We start from the raw sequence: 22008 nt of genomic DNA, 5'->3' as shown, positions 1-22008 counted from the left end.
ATAAGCAAGAAAATCTATTTATAACAGCTGAGGTGACAGTGTCAACCAATTAGAATTTTATTACCTTCTCCATAAAATGAGACTTTAAACATTTTTGGCCATCGTGCTCATATAACATTAATCCATCATAGAATAGAGACCATGCACGTGTGTGTATGTGTGTGTTTACTTTTTATTTCAGAATAATTATAGAGTCACAGGAAGTTGAAAAGAATGTTTAGGGAGGTCCATGTACCCTTCACCCAGCCTCCCCCAGTGTTAACATCTTACATAACTAGTACGGTATCAAAACCAGGAAACTGACGTTGGTACAATCCACAGAGTTTATTCAGATTTTACCAGTTATACGTGCATTCATTTCTCTGTGCATACGTGCATGTGTACAGCTCTAGGGAATTTTATTCTGTAAGTAGCTTCCATCACCACATGTAGGCACCACCACGATTAAGATAAACTATGCCATCGTGACAAGGCTCCCTCACTCCCCCTTTAAAGCTGCACCTGCTCCTCCCCTGATCCTAACCTCTGACAAATAGGTTGTCTTTTTCTATAATTATGTTATTTCACAATGTTATATAAATTGGATTATACAATATGTATCATTTTGAAATTAGCTTTCTTCATTCAGCATAATTTCCTTGAGGTTCATCCAATTTGTTGTGTATATCAGTAGTTTGTTCCTTTTTATGGCTGAGTAGAATTCCATGGTATGAATGTACTGTAGTTTGTTTAACTTTTCACCACTGAAAGACATTTGGGTAGTTTCCACTATTTGGCTATTACAGATAAAGCTGCTGTGAACATTCGTGTATAAATTTCTGTATGAAAATAAGTTTTCATTTCTCCAGATAAATGTACAAGGCAGTACAATTGTTGGGTCATATGGTAAATACATTTTTAGTTTCAAAGGGAACTGCCAAATTATTTCCCAGGAGGCTATACCATTTTATATTCCTACCAGCAATATTTGAGGGATCAAGTTTTTCTACATCCTCACCAGCATTTAGTATTAGCAGTATTTTTTATTTTAGCCAGTCTGATAGGTATATAGTGATATAGCATTGTAGTTTTAATTTGCACTTCTCTAATGGCTAGTGATGTTGAGTATCTTTCCCTGTGCTTATTTGCCATCTGTATATCTATTCTCTTCAATGAAATGTCAGTGCATGTCTTTTGCCTGTTTTCTGATTGGATTGTTTGAATTTTAATGTTGAGTGTTGACAGTTTTGAGTCTCACTGATTTATGATCTTTAATATTTCCTTCCTTCTTCCTGTTGTGGGTTTATTTTGCTCCTCTTTTCCTAGTTTCTTGAGGTAGGGACTTAGCTTATTGATTTGAGATCTTTCCTCCTTTCTGATATAAGCAGTCAGTGTATATATTTGCCTCTCAGCCGTTGCTTTAGCTGCATCCCACAAACTTTGATATTTTCATTTTCGTTCAGTTCTTTTTGTTTTTTTAATTTCCTTTGAGACTTCCTCTTTGACCCATGGACTGTTTAGAAGGGTGTTGTATAATTTCCAGGTGTTTGGAGATTTTCTCTTATTGAGTTCTAGTTTTATTCCATTATGGTCAGAGGATATACTCTGTATGGTTTTGATTCTTTTAAATTTCTTAATAGTCATTTTGTGACCCAGGGTCCATTGTGGAATGTTCCGTGGTGTTTGAAAAGAGTATGTATTCTGCCCTTGTTGAGTAAAATGTTCTATAAGTGTCAGATTAGATCCTGTTGGTTGATGGTGTTCAATTCTTCTAGATTTTTGCTGCTTTTTTATCTAGTAGTTCTATCAATTGCTGAAAATAGAGTGTTGAAGTAACCAACTACAATTGTGGATTTACTTATTCATCCTTTCAACTTTTATCAAATTTTGCTTCATGTACTTTTAAATTTTTTTCTTCCTTTTTTTTGGTGAGGAAGATTGGCCCTGAGCTAACGTCTGTGCACAATCTTCATCTATTTTTTTGTATGTGGGATGCCACCACATCATGGCTTGATGAGCAGTGTGTAGGTCTGTGCCCGGATCCAAACTCACAAACTCCAGGCCGCCAAAGCAGAGCATGCAAACTTAACTACTATGCTGCTGGACTGGCTCCTTTGTACTTTTAATTTTAAGCTCTGTAGTTTGGTGCATACACATTTAAGATGGCTATTTCTTCTTGGTACATTAATACTCTTGTCCCTTGTATTTTTCTTTGCTCTGAAGTCTACTTTATCTGATATTATTATAGTCACTCCTGCTTTTTTTTTTTTTTCCCTTCTTCTTCTTCTCCCTACAGCCCCCAGTACATAGTTGTATATTCCAGTTTTAGGTCCTTCTGGCTCTGCTATGTGAGACACCGCCTCAGTGTGGCCTGATGAGCAGTACTAGGTCTGTGCCCAGGATCCAAACCAGCGAAACCCTGTGGTGCCGAAGCAGAGTGCATGAACTCAACCACTCGGCCATGGGGCTGGCCCCTCTCCTGCTTTTTAAATTCATGTTTGCATGATATATCTTTTATCTATCATTTTATTTAAACATTGGTAGGTTTAAAATACCTACCTATGTTGTTATGTGTTAAGGAAGTTTTTGTAGACACTTTCTCCTGTAGTTGAGTTGGGTTTTGTCTTTTAATTGTTGTGTTTAGACCATCTGCATCTAATGTGATTATCGACATGTCAGGGCTTGAGACTACCATTTTATTATTTGTTTTATGTTTGTTCTTCTGTCATTCCTCTGTTTCTTTTTTCTTGCCTTTCATTTTGATTATTTATAATGTTTTTGAGTATACCATTTTTTATAGTTTTTTAGTGGTTTCTCTACGTGATACCATTTACATATGTAATTTATCACAGCCTACTGTTGTTGATGTTTTACTCCTTCAACTGAAGTGGAGAAACCTTACATTTAGGTCCTTTTACCTTCCCCACTTGTAAAATATATTTTGTCTTAAATATTTCCTCTACATACATTGAGTACCACATCAGGTGGTGGTATAGCTTTTGCTCCAACCATTCAATATGACTAAAGAGGTGCCAGCCCCTTGGCTGAGTGGTCAAGTTTGTGTGCTGCACTTCGGCAGCCTAGGGTTGACCAATTTGGATCCTTGGCGCAGACCTGCACGCTGCTCATCAAGCCGTGCTGTAGCAGCATCCCACATAGAGGAGCTAGAATGGCTTGCAACTAGGATATACAGCTATGTACTGGGGCTTTGAGGAGAAAAAGGAGGAAAAAAAAGAGGAAGATTGACAACAGATGTTAGCTCAGGGCCAATCTTCCTCACCAAAAAAAAGATTAAAGAAACACATGAAGTGAAGGACAGTGTATGTTTGCTTCTATTTTTACCCATTCTATTCTTCTTTCCGTTCTGAATGTCCCAACCTTCTTCTGTTATCATGTTCTTTTTGTTGCAAGAGTTTTTGTTAGTCATCCTCTGAGAGTAGGTGTGCCAGCAACAAATTCTCTTAATTTTCTTTTACCTGAGAATGTCGTTATTTCCCTTTTATTCCTGAAAGATAGTTTCACTGTATGTGGGATTCAGGGTTGGCATTTCTTTCGGCACTTGAACTGTTGTGCTGCTTCCTTTCCGCTTGCGTGGTTTCACATGAGCAAACCACTGCCGTTTGAGTTATGTTCCTTATAGATAGTGTCATTTCTCTCTGTTGTCAAGATGTTTTTCTTTCTCTTTGGTTTTAGAAGTTTACTTATGATTTATCTTGGTGTGGATTTCTTTGGGTTTATCTTTTTGGGGATTTGCTCAACTTGTTGAAACTGTAGGTTTATGTCTTTTGCCAGATTTGGGGAGTTTTCAGTCATTTTTCTTTGAACACTTTTTAGTACCACTTTTCCTCCTCTCCTTCTGAGACTTTGACAATATGAATCTTAGATATTTTCTTATTTTCCTGCGGAACCCTGAAACTGTTTATTTTTTAATCTATTTTCTTACTGTTGTTCAAACTGAGTAAATTTTATGGATCTGCCTTCAAGTTCACTGATTCTATCCTGTTATCTCCATTCCACTGTCACATCCATCCAGTGAGATTTTAATGTCAGTTACTGTATTTATCAGCTCTATAATTTCCATTTGGTTCTATGTTTTATAACTTCTTTTTATTTATTCAGATTTTCTACTTTTTCTTTTGCTCCAAGAGAATTTTTAATTGATCGTTGAAGCATTTTTTGATGGCAGCTGCTTTACAATCCTTGCAAGATAATTCCAGCTTCTGATTCTTCCTGGAGTTGGCTCTACTGAGGATAAAGTAATGATCCTAACTTCAAAACTTTTGGAAGCCAGTGGTGAACTGAATCAGACTAAAACTGCAACAACCTGGCCACAGTTTGGCTACAGGCTCTACAGACAGAGCTCATTTTATTGCACTTTGCTTTACTGTGCTTGTCAGATGTTGCTTTTTTAAAATAAGACCCTCTACCAGCAAAAAGATTTTGTGTCACTGAAGGCTCAGATGATGGTTAGCACTTTTTAGCAATAAAGTTTTTTTTTTTTTTTGAGGAAGATTAGCCCTGAGCTAATATTTGCTGCCAGTCCTCCTCTTTTTGCTGAGGAAGGCTGGCCCTGAGCTAACATCTGTGCCCATCTTTCTCTACTTTATATGTGGGATGCCTGCCACAGCATGGCTTGACAAGCGTTGCATAGGTCCACACCCAGGAGCCGAACTGGGGAACCCCAGGATGCTGAAGCGGAACATGTGAACTTAACTGCTGCACCACTGGGCCGGCCCCAATGAAGTATTTTTTTAATTAAAGTATGTACATTGCTTTTTAGACACAATGCTATTGCACACTTAATAGACTATAGTATAGTGTAAATATAACTTTTGTATGCAATGGGAAACCAAAAAATTCAAGTGACTTGCTTTATTGCAATATTTGCTTTATTATAGTGGTCTGGAACTGAACCCGCAATGTCTCTGAGATATGCCTGTATTGACTTGGCCTGATAAAGGAAGAGGCATACCTTTGCCTGGGATAAATACTATCTACTTTAGTTTTTACTTTTCTTTTACCTTCATTTGAGTATACAGTGAAAAACAAAATTAAAAGAAAGGAAAGAAGGAAAGAAGACAGGCAGCCATGTGGAGAAAAAGGAACATGTGACCCCAAATCAAGAAAAAAGTCAGTTACTGGAAGCAGACCACCAAAAACTCAATGTTGGAATTAGCAAACAAGGACTTTAAAATAACTATTATAAATATGCTGAAAGACCTAGTATGAAATGTAAATAATGTATAAGAATTGATGGGGAATATCAGTAAAGAAAAAAAGGAAAGCTATAAGAAAGAACTAATTCCAAAAATAAAAAATATCGTAAATGACAGATTTATATAATGGGATAAATAACAGAGTAGACACACAGAAGAAAGGATCAGTGAACTTGAAGACAAGTCAATAGAATTTATCTGAAATAAAATGAAGCATATAGAGAAAAAAAGAATGAAAACACTGAACAGAATATCTTAGAACTGTAGACATTATCAAATTGTCTGACACATACGTAGTTGGAATCCCACAAGGAAAAGAGAGAGAGAATGCAAAAACAAAATATTCACAGAGATAATAGCCAAGGATTTTACAAAATTTATCAAAGAAATTGACCCACGGATCTAAGATGCTCAGCAAACCACAAGGAGGATAACAAACTACAAACAGAACTACACCTAAGTATGTTATGTCAGAAAGCTAAATATCAAAGATAAATAGAATATCTAAAATGCAGCCAGATTAAAAAGACACATTGCATTCAGGGGAACATCATTAGAAATGATGGCAGATGGGGTTGGCCCCATGGCCAAGTGGTTAAGTTCGCACACTCTGCTTCAGCAGTCCAGGGTTTCACCAGTTCGGATCCTGGGCATGCACATGGCACCACTCATCAGGCCATGCTGAAGTGGCATCCCACATCCCACAACTAGCAGGACCCACAACTAAAAACAATATGCAACTATGCACTGGGGGGATTTGGGGAGAAAAAGCAGGAAAAAAAGATTGGCAACAGTTGTTAGCTCAGGTGCCAATCTTAGGAAAAAAAAAAAAAGAAAGAAATGATGGCAGACCTTTTCTCAGAAACAGTGGAAGCCAAACACAGGGTAGTATTGCCGTAGGATGACAAATAAGTCAGTGGAGCAGATATAGAATCTAGAAATTAACCCATACACTTATGGCCAATTGGTTTTTCACAAAGATTGCAAGTGAAATCTGTGGGGGAAGTGGGGCTGAAAAAATTAGATATCATTATGGAAACATGAACTTCAACCCCTACCTTACTCCATACACAAAAATTATTTGAGATAGATTGTAGATCTAGATATGAAAACTAGAACCATAAGTCTTCTAGAAGAAAATATAAAATATTTTCCTGACCTTGGAGTACACACAGATTTCTTAGGGCATAAAAATCATTAACCATAAATGATAAAATTAATAAATTAAAAATTCTGATTACGAATGTTTGAAAATAACTAGGTTGCTGCAGACTAAACAAAATATTCACATTACAGAGGTCTTATATTCAGAATATATAAAGAAGACAAATAACCCAGTTTGAAATATAGTAAAAGACTTGAGTAATCACCTCACCAAAAAAGGGCAAGATTTATAAATGGTCAATAAGCACATGAAAAGGTATACAAAATCACCAGTCAACAGGAAAATGCAGAGTCAAACCACTCTGAGATACCGTTTATACCCACAAGAATGGCTGATGGGTGGGTAAGAATGACTAAAATAAAATGTTATTTTGTTTCACCAAATGTTAGCAAGTATGTGGAGCGTCTAGAACTCTCATCCATTACTGGTGGAAGTGTAAAATGGTACAGCCACTTTGAAAAGCTTTTTGGTAGTTTCCTATAAAGTTAAAAATACACTATCATATGACCCAGCAATCCCACTCCAGAGAATTTATCCAAAAAAGATGAAAATATATCCACAAAAAGACTTGTACAAAAATATTTATAGCAGCCTAATTCTTAATAGCCCCAAACTGGAAGCAACCTAGTGGGAGAATGCCTAAACAAATTGTGCTATATTAGTACAGTGAAAAACTGCTCAGCAATAAAAAGGAATCAACTACTTAATGACACAACATGGATATCAAAAACATTATGTTGAGCAAAAGAAGCCAGATACAAAAGAATATATACTGTATGTTTCCTTTTACATGAAATTCAAGAACAGGCAAAATTAATCCATGCGCTAGAACTCAGAACAGTTGTCTTTGGGGTAAGGGTGGAGGTTGACTGGAAGAATGTTCTATATCTTGATTTCGGTGGTAATCTCTCGTGTGTATTTGATTGTCAAAACCCATCAAACTGTGTACTTAAGATCTGTTCATTCTGTTGTATGCAAAACTTAATGCAATAAAAAACCCCCAAAACTTCAGACACAATCTCTGGTGTCAGTGAGACCTGAGTTCTAGGCCTCAACTTCACCATTTACTAGCAGTAGCCCCTTGGGCAAGTTACTTAACCTCTCTGAACCCAAGTTTCCTCATCTGAAAAATAAGGATCAAAGCAATATCTATCCCATAGGGAAGGCCGAGGATTAAAGTGGTTTAATACATATAAATCACTTAGTATAGTACCTCACATTAATAAGTACTCATTAAGTGTTAGTCATTATTATTATTATTGTCCTTTTGTTTTTTAACTGAAGAAACAGAATAGTTAACTAATTTGCCCAAGGACACTGGTAGTATATTACAGAGGTCAGAAGTGAGTCCAGTTTCGCTGCAAGGCAGTTCTGAAGACGATTCTACTGCTGCTCCTAATGAATCTCTTTAAGTCCTACATCAAATTGTTTTGGAAAAGACATGGAGAATTAGTTGTGATTGATTGGTTGGTTAATTAAGCTGACAGAGACACGAAAGGCCATTAATCAATCCTGTACTATTGAACTCTATTGTAGGAAGATTAGTTTGGCAATATTGTATAGGATAGGTTGGGTCATATAGAAACTGGTTAGTTATGAAGTAATTAGAGTGATCCTAAGAAGGGGGTGGTGCAAACCTTGGTAGGGTGGTAACAATGGGAATAGCAAAGAAAGAACGGATTCCAGATGGTGGATAGGTGGATTCTTGATGACTTGACAACTGATTGACTGTGGGAGTTGAGGATAAGGAGTGGGACCAAAAATGTCTCTGAAGAGAATGGCTGAGCCTTAAATACAAGTAGGGATGTCACGGGAACAGATTGGTTGCGGGGTAGGGGGCAGGGGAGTCAAGGTATGAGCTTAAGTGAATTTAATGTGATCAACCAGCACAACACCCAGAAGAACAGTGTCTGACAGATAGTTAGCAGACTGTGTACAGCTGTTCAGGAGAGGTGGGCCCAGAGGGAGCAGATCTGAGAGATACGTGTTGGTGACAGCTGGCGTTCTCTGAGTGAGTGGAGCAAGAAGGTGGAGTGAGCGCTGAGGATGGCCACATTCGGAGGGTGGAGGAGAAAGAAACCATCGAGCAGGGTGGTTGCTGACTTCTGTGTAGAACGATGGTGCTATTGTCACTTGGCCAACTGGACATGTTTAATGCAATTTTCTTAATGTGATTGCCTCTCTCTCTCCTTTGTAGAATATCACAAAAACTGTTGCATTTCTTAAATTTGAAAGGGCGTTAGTGTGCCCTTATGGAAAACTGAGGCCTAGGGATGTGAAATTATGTAGCTAAGGTCACAAGACCATGATGTGATAGTATGTCAACCAAGGCATTTGTTTCTCTTGTTGATACAGCAGGCGTTTATTAAACACTCTTCTGGGTGCATTGTAGGATAGAAAGGAATGTAAGATTCTCAAGGAGTTTATAGTTTTACCAGGAAGGCAAGACACATAAAACAGCTGGATAACAATGTAAGACCCTTTAGATCACGTGCCAAAATGAGCCTAGTCAATGAAGGTCACAAGAGTAGAGAGACGAGAGTCAGTGAACTCAGATGGCCTTGTTTCATGGATGAGTCAAGACTTAAAGTTTAGAAAAGGAGTATAAAATGAGCAGATGAGAGGACATTTAAGAAAAGAGAAGAATATAAACCAGGTTTTTAACAACTTGCAAATCCTGTTTTAACTTTTTTATTGACTCATTTTACCATGGCTCCCTGTGAAATGAATGGCTTAGTAATCCATCAGTCTGGTACCGGTGTGAGGAGACACTGTCCAGAGCCAGTTAACCTCAGAAAAATAAACCCACTGAATATAGGCAGTGCTCCCTCATTCATTCATTCAGCAGCCATTTACTGAACAACAACTGTGTGCCAAGCACAGGACCAGGTATTAGAGATATAAAATGAATAACGTTGATATCTTGCTCTTAAGAAACCAGTAATGCAGAAGCAACTTTACACTACTCTTAGCGAGAAAAATGTAAAATGTGTAATTGTCTGCTTTAGAAATTTAACAATGTTCATGGAACATTTGTTGATAATCATATCTGAGGACTTAGTAAAAATGTTGATCGGTTCCTCAGAAGTAGAAATAAGACTATCTCTAACCCCAATGCAATAAAATAATAAAATTAGGGAAGACTGAAAGAGGAACAATAACCCTCTCCCCTCCAAAAAACCTCTCTCACCTTTGCATCACAGAAGAAATTAAACCTAGACTACAGAATATCTAGAAAAATACATATGTGAAAACACCATATAGCTCAATCCAAAGGGTGCCACTAAAATTGTTCTTGATGCAAATTTCATAGCCCAAATTAGTTTCTAAGAGTTCAGAGAACAACAGTAAAATCAATCTAAAGAACACAGAGGAAATAAACATCAAAGCAGACATGAATTAATTAGAAAGCATGAAAAAGAAAACCAGAATTGATAAATGCCTCCAAAAGTTGATTTTTTGCCAAAACCAATAAAACAGAGATGATGTTGGCTAGCTTAATTAAGAGGGGAAAGGGAGGAACTCACAAATACAGAAGATTAGAAACGAAAAATGGCAAACAACAACAGATGCAGAGGAAATTGGAAGAATCGTAAATAGTACTTTGTCAACTTTTCAACAAATAATTTTGACAAACTGCGTGAAATAAATTATTTTCTGAGAACATATGAATCACCAAAAATTGATACTAGAAGAACGATTATTAGACAACCTAAATAAATATATCCATGAAAGAAAGAGAGAAAGTTATCAAAGAGTTTTCCCTGGAAAAACACTAGACGCAGGTGGATTTTTCATAGCTGAATTGGCTCAAAATGTCAATAAACAGGTAAGCCCTAATCATAAAAATATTTCTGTAGAAAGTGAGCCTTTCGAATTATATTTAAGAAGACAACAAAATACTGATAACATAACCTGACAGGTTAAAATAATAACATACTACAAACTACTCTTATTTGTGAATGGCAACGGAAAAATCATACGTAGACTATTAACAAAAATAATTCTAACTATTAACAAAAATAATTCACTAATATATAAAGCATGATAAACCAAAACCAGGCAAGTTTTAGACCAAAAGTGTAAGAATGGTTCCATCTTAAGAAATGTATTGACGTAACTTACTAAATTTATGGGTGAAAGATGTCAAAGCTCAGTAGTTGCAAAAAAAGGCAGTTAGCAAAATTCAACGATATTCCTAATAAATACTTTTAGTGAAAATAGGACAAGATGGATATTTCTTTAACGTTATTTAAACTACGTGTATGTGTGTGCATATTTGTAATTGAAAGCTAGCATTATGCTTAATAGTGAAAATCAAGAGCATTCTGTTTAAAGTGAAGATTAAAACAAGACAAGGTACCCGCCGTCAACATCATCATGTAACATAATTTGGATTCTAGAGCAATGTCTGATAAACTATACCACCTGTGGGCCAACTGCCTGTTTTTGTAAATAAAGTTTTATTAGAACACAGTATTGCCCATTCATTAACATTTTGTCTATGACTGCTTTCACACTACAATTGCAGAACTGAGTAGTTGTGACAGAGGCTGTATATGATAAAGCCCACAATATTTACTGTCTGGCCCTTTATAGCAAAAGTTTGCCCATCTATGTTCTAGACAATACAAATAAAGAAGACAAACAAATATGAGATATAATTATTGCAAGGGGGAAGCAGAATTGTTATTATTTGCAGAAGATACATAGGAAACCCAAGATGGATGGTTATAAAATAAATTTCTTTAAAAAAAATCACTAATTTTCTACTTTACAAACAATAAAAAGTTATAGTGGAAGAAGAGCTCTCATTTAGAGAAGCAGACACACAAAATATTTCTTGAAATAAACTTAAGAAATATGTGTAGAAACATATGAAAAACCTAAACTTGCTTGAGGATCATAAGAGAAGAAAAATGATAGACATATAAAAATATTTCTAATTGTTACTTATTTTACATTAAGCTCTTACAAAAAAAACCCCCAAGTAATCTGTAAATTCAATTCGATACCAATTAAAGTATCAGTAGGATATGGGTTGAGTTGGTGGCGGAGGGACTTAAAAATGATACTAAATAATATAACTACAGATGGATGCATATAAAAGTATGTGTATATACACCAGTTAGTAAACACACATTTATTTTATTGTTCTGTCAGCTCAGAGGACCTAGAAGCAAAGAAATCCCGACAGCAAAGATTACACCCAGCATCCAGATCTTGATTTCCAATAATATTTTCCAAAAAAAGAAACCAAGATTCCCTGGGGGGAATGGCTGATTCTAGGACTGGAGGAGGGAATATACAAGATAAGCCTATAGAATCCTGTAATGCTAGAAAGCAAAGTACTGAAAACAGTAAAAACCCCTGACAGAGATGTGGATGTGTCAAAGGGACGCAGGAGCCAACTGAAAGAGTTCCCACTGGCGAAACCTGGAATGATTTGAGCAATCAACAAATGATGCAGTATTAGATTATAACCCAAGTATAAAATAAAACCTATGAGTTTGTACTGAAATATATAAGTAATTGAATAAATAAATAAATGGGGGAGAATAGACAAATCTCCTGTGCAGAATTCCAAATACTGTATTTAGAAACTCCCCCATTAAGGAGGCTATCATAATGCCCTACTCCTTAAGTGTGGGCTGTGCATGGTGACTTCCTTCCAAAGGGTATGGGATGGAAAGGGGGAAAAAGAGTCACTTTACAGTGGAGAAGCCTGACAACACTACTCCCACCTTAGCCCCACGGTCAAGGTCAATCAACAATGTTAATAGCATGTTCTTTGAGCTTGTCCTTTGATATGATATGATGAGAAGGGTACTTGATGTCTGTGCTCTTCCTCCTAAAAACCTTTTACCTCTGTCTAACTATGAGGCAAACATCACACAAACCCAAACTAAAGGACGTTCTGTAAAATAACTGACCAGTATTTTACCTCCTCAAAATTGTCAAGTTCATCGAAAACAAGGGAAGTCTGAGAACCTGTCACAACAAAGAGGAGACTAAGGAGACATGACGAGTAAATGTAATGTGGTCCTGAATGGAAACCTGGGACAGAAAAAGGACATTTAGTCAAAACCAAGGAAATCTGAATAAACTATGGACTTTAATAATAATGTATTAATATTGGGTCATTGTATTATCAGTATGATATATTTTGATGTAAGTATCATACTAATTAATAATGTAAGGTGTTAACAGTAGGGGAGACTGGATGTGGGGTATTATCTTCACAACTTTTCAATAAATCTAAAACTATTCTAAAGTAAAAAGTTTATTTAAATAAAAATAAAAATTGAATGTAAAATATAATAAAGTATATAGATTGGCCTCAATAAATTTCCCAGATCATGAACATATAAATGTATATTTTAGAAAAGTAAGAAGAAGATACTAAAGGTCATCTGAAAAAATAAACATATGAGCATGAATGGGGAAAAACATTTTAAGATTAATAAAGGGTCCTAGTTCTATCAAACATTAAAACATGTTACAAAGATACCTTAATCAGAACAGTTTGTTACTGGAAGGGAACTAAGCACTGGAAATGGGACAGAATAGAACTCAGAAATTGATTCAAATACATTTGGAATTTTTCATATGATAAAGGTGGCCTTTCAAATCAGTGAGGAAAAGATGGATTGATCGAAAAACGTTATTGAAATAACTGATAAGCAACTTGGAAATTTAGCTGCATACCATATTTCTTTCACAAAAATCCAGATCAAACATTAAATGTAAAAAAAAAAAATCAAACCACAGTAGTAAACAAACATGAATAAGTTTATTTATGCTCTTAAAATGTGAGAAACTTTTTAGAGTCAGACAATATATCCAGAAGCCATAAAGAGAAGTAGTGGTAAACATGTTTACATCAAAATTTTAAACTTATTTATTGAAGTAAATGTCATAAGACCAAAAGAAATAAAACAAATGGGGGAGGGGGAATATTTGCAAAACATGACAAATAAGGGGCTGACTTTCTTATTTTATAAGGTGTCCTAACAAATATATTTTTAAATTTCTCTCCCCAAAATGAAAATATAATCCCCTCCTCCAAAATAGTGGGCAAATGAACCTGGCTTATTTTTTGTGTGGGAAGAGAAATTGGTGTAACTTCTTTGAAGGCAATTTGTCAATATTTACCAAAATTTCAAAAGCATTCTCAGCACTTCCACTGCTAGGAATTTCACCAAAGTATTGGGGGGTAAATGGGCAAGAATGTTCGCTTCAGCATTGTTGGTGAAAACAAAACTCTAGAAACCACCTAAGTGTCTATTAGTAGGGGCCAGGATAAATGTATTCTGCCACCCCATTGTGGAATTCTCTGCAGCCTGTAGAGGGAATAAGGTAGAACTTCATGTGGGAGAAGCTCCAGATACAGGATCAATGTCCAAAACAAGATGCAGTGTCCATCATGCATTTGTGCTATATACCTGAAAATATTTTCTGGAAAGACTCATAAAGAGCTTTTAACAGTAGTTATCTTGGAGGCGAAAGATTCAAGTGGAGGACTGATGAGAAGAGAATTTTACTTTTCCTGTGCTAATTTTTTACACTGAGACTTTTGTTACCTTATTAATTATTAAAATTACAAAAACCAAAAATAGGAACAAATACAGATAACCTTTTCAATAAGCTTTACAAAATTTTAAACCTTACGTTGCTTCAGTCTCAAATTACTGTCTCTGACTAGAATTAACACACTGATTTAAAATAAATTTAACCAAAAGCAGACTTTAGTATGTGTTGCCTTTTTTTCCAGCAAATATATACAGCATACCTTGGAAATATTGCAAGTTCAGTTCTAGACCACTGCAATAAAGTGAATATTGCGATAGAGCAAGTCACACACATTTTTTGGTTTCCCAGTGCATATAGAAGTTATGTTTACACTATACTGTAGTCTATTAAGTGTGCAATAGCATTATGTCTAAAAAAGACAATATATATTACCTTAATTTAAAAAGAATTTATTGCTAAAAATGCTAACCATCATCTGAGCCTTCAGCGAGTTGTAATATGTTTGCTGATGGAGAGGCTTCCCTCCATGTTGATGGCTGCTGACTGATCAGTGGTTGCTGAAGGTGGGATGGCCATGGAAATTTCTTAAAATGAAGGTTGCCACATCGACTGACTCTCCTTTCACGAACCATTTCTCTGTAGCATGCGATACTGTTTGATAACACTTTACCCACAGTGGCACTTCTTTCAAAATTGGAGTCAATCTTCTCAAATTTTGCTGCTGCTTTATCAACTAAGTTTATGTCATATTCTAAATCCTTTGTTGTCATTTCAACATTCTTCACCAAGAGTAGATTCAAGGGCAAAACAATATTATCCTCAGGTCCTGATGCTATCTTATTGAGAGCTGGTGGTCCTTCACCCCTCATGGAGGTGATGCTGAGCTGCTTTTTCTCATCATTTCTGAGCCTTTCAGGTCTTCCTGTGCATCCCTCTCTTGGGAGAATCTCTTACATTATCGTCATCTTCTTCTCCATTTCTCACTGTTCCTTTCATATTGCATTAGGAAAGTGTTTTATGATACTTGGGTAGGAGACAAACCATCATCTCTAGGATAGTACTCAATACTGATAATTGTTTGAAACATTTTTCTTTGTATATCTGTATCTTAGTCAATTGTCAGGTTTTCCCCCTAAGCAAGGAGAGTGAGGAGTATAGATAATCCAAATGTTATCTATATTTGGCCTCAGAGTGTGTTTTCTCCGTAGCTCTGAGTTCTGGATATATCTGAGATTCCAGGAACTGACTTTAAACAACATCAGGAAGCTTCGCAGTGAGGATCGGTCTGACTCACAAGTTAAGTGGGTGGCTTTTCAGGTGCCCCGTTTTTTAGACCTTGCTCAAGTCTTTCCTACAGAAACTGCATGCTTGGATTAGCCCACTTTCTCTCAGATCTTGGCAAAATTGACCCTTCCAGTATTCCCTCCTGTCAAGAAGTGGTTACTACTTGGGTTTCTATTTCTAATTCCTGCAAAGTTGAGTAAATAGTGTGAAACATCACTGCAGTGAGTGGTTAAGTGGGAGATATTATAAAAACAAGTAGAATTTGGTACCTACTGTCAATAAACAGGAAATAAAAATTTCATAATCTTCCCTGACTCATGTGGCGTTGACTTGTATTTATGGCACCTTCTACTTTTTAATGGGGAATGACAAAAAGTAAAGTATTAAGATTTTCTCAAATTAAAAAAGAATTGATTGCCTGCTCCTCTGTGCCCCCACACCCCCTCAATACATTCTTTCATTATTTCAGTAACCTACTATAGTATAATACAGAATAGTGAATGTTTCATTTCTTTATTTTTATTTTTTAATTGAGTTATAACTAACATAATACTATATTATTTTCAGGTGTATACTATAATGATTCGATATATGTATATATTGTGAAATGATCACCACAGTAAGTCTGGTTAATACCCATTACCATTACCACACATAGTTACAAATTTTTTTTCTTATAATGAAAACTTTTGAGATTTACTCTCATAGCAACTTTCAAATACACAATACAGTATTATTTCTTAACTATAGACACCATAATTACACTACATCCCTAGGACTTATTTATTTTATAACTGGAAGTTTGCACCTTTGACCACCTTCGCCCATTTTGCCCACTCCCACCCCCTCCCTTTGACAACCACCAATATGTTCTCTTTATCTCTGAGTTTATTTGGTTTTTTTGGATTCCACATATAAGTGAAATCATACAATATTTGTCTTTTTCTGTCTGACTTACTTCACTTAGCATAATGCTCTCAGGGTCCGTCTATGTTGTTGCCAATGGCAGAATTTCCTTCTTTTTACGGCTGAATAATATTCCATTATGTATATATGTACCATAATTTCTTTATCCATTCATCCGTCCATATCAATGGACACTTAGGTTGTTTCCATGTCTTGGCTATTATAAATAATGTTGCAGTGAACATGGGAGTACATATAACTTTTTGCATTAGTGTTTTTGTTTTCTTTGAATAAATACCCAGAAGTGGACTTGCTGGATCATTTGGTATTTGTATTTTTAATTTTTTGAGGACCCTCCATACTGTTTTCCATAGTGGCTGCCTCAATTTACATTCCCTGTAACAGTGCGCAAGAGTGCCCTTTTCTCCACATCCTCATCAATGCTTGTTATTTCTTGTCTTTTTGATAATAGCCATTCTAACAGATGTGAGATGGTATCTCGTGGTTTTGATTTGCATTTTCCCTGATGATTAGTGATGTTGAACACCTTTTCATATACCTGTTGGCCGTCTCTATGTCTTTGGAAAAATGTCTATTCAGATCCTCTGCCCATTTTTTAATTTGATTGTTTGGGGGGTGGTTTTTTGCTATTGAGTTGTATGAGTTCTTTATATATTTTGGATATTAACCCCTTATCAGATATATGATCTGCAAATATTGTCTCACATTTGGTAGGTTGCTTTTCATTTTGTTGAAGCTTCCTTTTCTGTGGAGAAGGTTTTCAGTATAGTGTAGTCCCACTTATTTATTTTTGCCTTTGCTTTTGGTGTTAAATTACAAAATCATTGCCAAGACCAATATCAAGGAGCTTTTTGCCTATGTTTTCTTCTAGGAGTTTTATGGTTTCAGATCTTACATTCAAGTTTATAATTCATTTTGAGTTAATTTTTGTGTATGTTGTAACATAGTGCTCCAGTTTCATTCTTTTTTTTTTTTTTTTTAAAGATTTTATTTTTTTCCTTTTTCTCCCCAAAGTCCCCCGGTACATAGTTGTATATTCTTCGTTGTGGGTCCTTCTAGTTGTGGCATGTGGGACGCTGCCTCAGCGTGGTTTGATGAGCAGTGCCATGTCCGTGCCCAGGATTCGAACCAACGAAACACTGGGCCGCCTGCAGCGGAGCGCGCGAACATAACCACTCGGCCAAGGGGCCAGCCCCCCAGTTTCATTCTTTTGCATGTGGCCATTCAGTTTTCTCAACATTATTTATTGAAGAGACTATCCTTTCTCTGTTGTATATTCTTGGGTCCTTTGTCATAAATTAATTGACTATACATGCATGAGTGTATTTCCGGGCTCTCTATTCTGTTCCGTTGGTCTATGGATGTGTTTTTGTACCAGTACCATAGTATTTTGATTCCTGTAGCTTTGTAACATAGTTTGGAATCAGGAAGCGTCATGCCTCCAGCTTTGTTCTTCTTTCTTGAGATTCCTTTGGCTACTCAGAATCTTTTGTGGTTCCATACAAATTTTAGGATTAGTTGTTTTATTTTTGTGAAAAATGCCATAGGAATTTTCATAGGGATTGCATTGAATCTGCAGACTGTTTTGGGTAGTATGGATATTTTAACAGTATGCTTCCAATCCAAGAGCACAGAATATCTTTCCATTTATTTGTGTCTTCTTCAATTTCTTTCATCAATGTCTTAGAGTTTTCACTGTAGAGATCTTTCACCTCCTTTGTTAAATTTATTCCTACGTATTTTATTCTTTTTGGTGTACTTGTAATTGTTTTCTTAATTTCTCTTTCTGATAGTTCGTTATTAGTATATAGAATCACAACTGATTTATATATATTGATTTTGTGTCCTGCAACTTTACTGAATTCATTGTTTAGTTATAACAGTTTTTAATGCAGTATTTAATGGAGTATTCAATGGAGTATTTAGAGTTTTCTATATATCATATGTCATCTGCAAATAATGACGGGTTTACTTCTTCCTTTCCAATTTGGATGCCTTTTATTTCTTTCTCTTGCCTAATTGATTTGCCTATGGCTTCCAATACTATGTTAAAAAACAGTGGCAAGAGTGGGCATGCTTATCCTGTTCCTGGTGCTGGAGGACAAGCTCTCAGCTTCTCCCCGTAGAGTATGATGTTGGCTGTCTCACATGGCCTTTCTTATGTTGAGAGGACAGTGAATATTTCAAATGGGAGGCCACACCCTGTGCTTATTCATACTTAGACCCCTTCCACTTGGCCCAGTGTTCCATGTATGGCAAGTGTTAACCTTATGGTTGTTAAATGTGAGCTTTAACCCTGAATCCTTAGGACTTACCCCCTGCTTCTCAGTGTTCCTCACACCTTTTGCTGTCCACAAGACGAAAAACAAAACAAAACCATACAAAAACTAGCCTCTTTGACCACTTTCACTTAAAATGCTTCTAAAACTTTAACATGCATATGAATCAACGGTGGTTCTTGTTAAAATGCAGATTCTGATTCAGCAGTTCTGAGATAGGGCCAAGACTCTTCATTTCTAATAAGCTCCCCGGAGAGGCTGATGGTCCTGGTCTTTGAGTATCAAGAACTTAGAGTTGACTTGTGTGTGCTGTTAATTAGCTGAGTGTTTAAGCAGTTAAGAAAGACATGTTTTAGTTTCCCAGTGAATATGTCATTTAATATTTCTTACACACATATATATAGAAAGGGGTGAAAAGGGGTTAATAGGGTTCAGTGTGAATAATGTTTGATGTTTAGAAGGTGACAAAGGAGAATAACGAAGCTGGCTGGATCTTGCTTGTGTGCTCTGCTTCAACTCAGCAAGCACATCCAGAGTGGGGGGGTGAGCAGGGTCAGCTGCTAAAGCGCAGGTCACTGTGGGGGTGAAACACAGCAGCTGTTTGATGTCTCCCCCAATAGCACGCCCCCATTTGGGGACTGGAGCGTGGGAATGTATTGTATCCAAAAGAAATTACAAGGAGTGGCATCTTAGACAGGCAGGTAGGAGTTTACAGGATATCAGTGATCTAATTTGTATGACTTATCTTCTACAGAGTTGTGTTTATCTACTTCTTTTACCACAATTTAGGAACATTTTCTGGCTCTCAGTTTCCTGTTTTCTTAGATGGAAATATACTTTGTGTGTGTGTGTGTGTGTATGTGCGTGTGCGTACGTGCACGCACACATGCGCACGCGCCATTTAAAGCAGAAAATTGGAAGATCATTTTTATCTTCTGTGATAACTTTTTGCATTTCAGGTTCCTTGAAGTAGCTCTGCCTGTTTGCGTCTGTTTTAAAGATGGTAACAGAGCAACAGGCCCCATGACGGGGACAGTGGTAGCCAATGGGCCTGTGGTCACGCACAGCAGGTGGTGTCTTCACCCGCTCTTTATGGTAATTGCATTGGTTGCAGATACATGGAAATCCAAACTAGATACACTTTTTAAAGTGCTCCCAAAACACTCGTAATTGCCATTCGATGCCATTTGGCTTGCACACCATAACTACTCAATTTAGACTTCTTTTCATCCCAAATGGTGCTCTTTATAGCATCTTCAGTTGAGCTACCCACAAGCCCAACTAAATTAATCTCTCCAAAAGTAAGGAAGTGAAATCAAGTGAGTTGAGGGAAGGCTGGCCAAGATAGTCATGTATCAACAGTGTGCACAGCACTGGAAATTCTTACCGCTTCCCTGCAGCGTGATGGTGATGTTCATTTTACAGAGAGGAAACAGAGGTCCAGAGAGGTAGAGAACTTGGCCCGAAGTCACACAGTTATGCACTTGAGCCAGGATTTGAACTCAAGTGTGTCTGGCCTGTGCCAGGCCCACTAGGTCTCTGACTTTGCACTGCCAGTGCTTTAGGGCACTGGGCATCGTTTGAAGCTGTTTTTAAATAAATGACAGGGAAACACTGTTCCAAGGCTCTCTATCTCACGCTGTAGATAGAGCCTGTGCCTTGGCATCACCAACCGTCTTGTTTCTTTCAGGCTTTTTAAAAAGTCTACCATAATGTGCAATGTGACAGCCTCGGTTAAAATGTCCTTTTTATTATGATCAACATTAAAAATCAGGAAAATCCTCTCATTATATATCATGGCTTTAAGAATTTCATTTGGTGGCCAGCCTGGTGACGCAGCGGTTAAGCGTGCAGGTTCGGCTTTGGCAGCCTGGGGTTCGCTGGTTCAGATCCCAGGTGCGGACATGCTGTGGCAGGTGTCCCACATATATAGTAGAGGAAGCTGGGCATGGATGTTAGCTTAGGGCCAGTCTTCCTCAGAAAAAAAGAGGATTGGCAGATGTTAGCTCAGGGCTAATCTTCCTCGGGGGGAAAAAAAAGAATTTCATTTTGCTGTGATTGGTCATTGCACTAAGTGAGTTCTAAAGTCTTCTCTAGGACTTCAATTTTATTTTTCAAGTTTCTGTTCTTATGCTGCACTATTAGCATTCTAGCTGAGGAGAGTTCATTGTTCCAGTTTTAGTCATTATAATACAGTCCTGTTTAATATTGCATGATCCGTGGGTGCCATAAACTTGGTACAAATTGGAGTGCTGATATAACATGAAATGAAGCGCCTTGTCTGAATGTTGCTTTTGTTTTGCATTTAACAAATTAGTATGTTGACATTTGTCACTGATGGATTTCATTATTTGCTGAAAGGGTTTTAGGGGGTTTGACAGCATGAATGGTTTGTCCTACAGACTTTTGAGAATTGATAAAAGCCTCTTTGTTCTTTGTACAAAAGCACAACAGATATCTTATTGATGGACACACAAAAAGGGTTGGCTTATGTAGCTGCAACATAGAATAAACCAAGAAAATAATTTTTGAGTTGCTACTTAGGCTTTTATGTGATTTCTTCCTTTTACTCCTGATTAAAGAATGCATTTTATTCATCTCAATAACAAGCTCAAGAGCAGTCGCTGATCTTTTAGTAAATTTAGAATCCTGGTTTCTTTATACTCCACTTACATATTGTTTATGAAAGGCGGTTTAAAATGTTATAAAAGCAGTTATTGTGTAGGGCTTGAATTGAATAACTCCCCCAGATTCCCAGATAACAGAGAGATAAGACGGAAGAGTCAGCCTGTGGCTCGAGACACTACAAGTGGCATATAGGCAAGAAAATTTTGTTTAAAATTCTAGTTTAATCAAAATAGTAAAAATATGTGTTCTTCTGTCATTTCTTTTCTGTAGTTATATGTAGAGGGCCAGCCTTACCATTCAAATGTACCTCCCCTGTACATGTCATTGAGCCCTGATCAGAAAGCTGCTCACCTCACACTTTCGCCCTAACCCTGTTAAAAGCCATCGTAAACTATACTCTGGGAAACATGCGCGCGCGTGTACATACACACACACACACACACACACACACAACTTCCAGTAAAAGCCATGCTAGAAAGCTACAAATACTGAAATCTATCAATGATCAGATTAATAATACCCATCACTGACAACTGCCAACACTCAGACTAAAGCAGTCAGACACTGTGCAGAACCATCCATCACCCCTGTCATTTTGGCGGGGAGTGGCGAGAGGGGCCTCTCGGGGGAGGGGCTGCAGAGGCTGAGAGTAAGCAGAACATAAAGCAGGGGGGTGCAGAGCCAAACACGACCCGAAGTTTCTGCTGTGGAAACACAGGAACCAAGAGAGGGAGAGAAGTGCATGACGTAGTGCAGAAGTAAAGCTTCTGCTTACCGAATGTCACCCGCTGCTAGGCTGTGATCGCCACGAGGACCTCAGTCCCTGTCTCTTTTCTTCGTGAATGTATCCCAAGCACCAGGCACAGGGCCTGGCACTTAGCAGGCGTCCCATATTTGCTGAATGAATGAATGTTTCAGCGTCACTATCTGCCTTCCCTGTCCTGTTTGTCCAACCCAATCTGGGACCAAGAATTTCTGTTCCCTGAATGAAATCACT

At 37.2% G+C, this 22008-nt stretch overlaps 1 protein-coding gene across 30 annotated transcripts in view; it reads left to right on the top strand.

The window, feature by feature from the left end:
• The window catches only part of AOPEP (aminopeptidase O (putative)), a 377169-nt gene that overhangs the window by 144002 nt on the left and 211159 nt on the right, over positions 1-22008 (top strand). The window lies entirely within an intron of this gene.

This window comes from Equus caballus, chromosome 23 (assembly GCF_041296265.1).
Source record: "Equus caballus isolate H_3958 breed thoroughbred chromosome 23, TB-T2T, whole genome shotgun sequence".
Classification (NCBI taxonomy): domain Eukaryota; kingdom Metazoa; phylum Chordata; class Mammalia; order Perissodactyla; family Equidae; genus Equus; species Equus caballus.
This window is presented reverse-complemented; position numbering and strand designations above follow the sequence as displayed.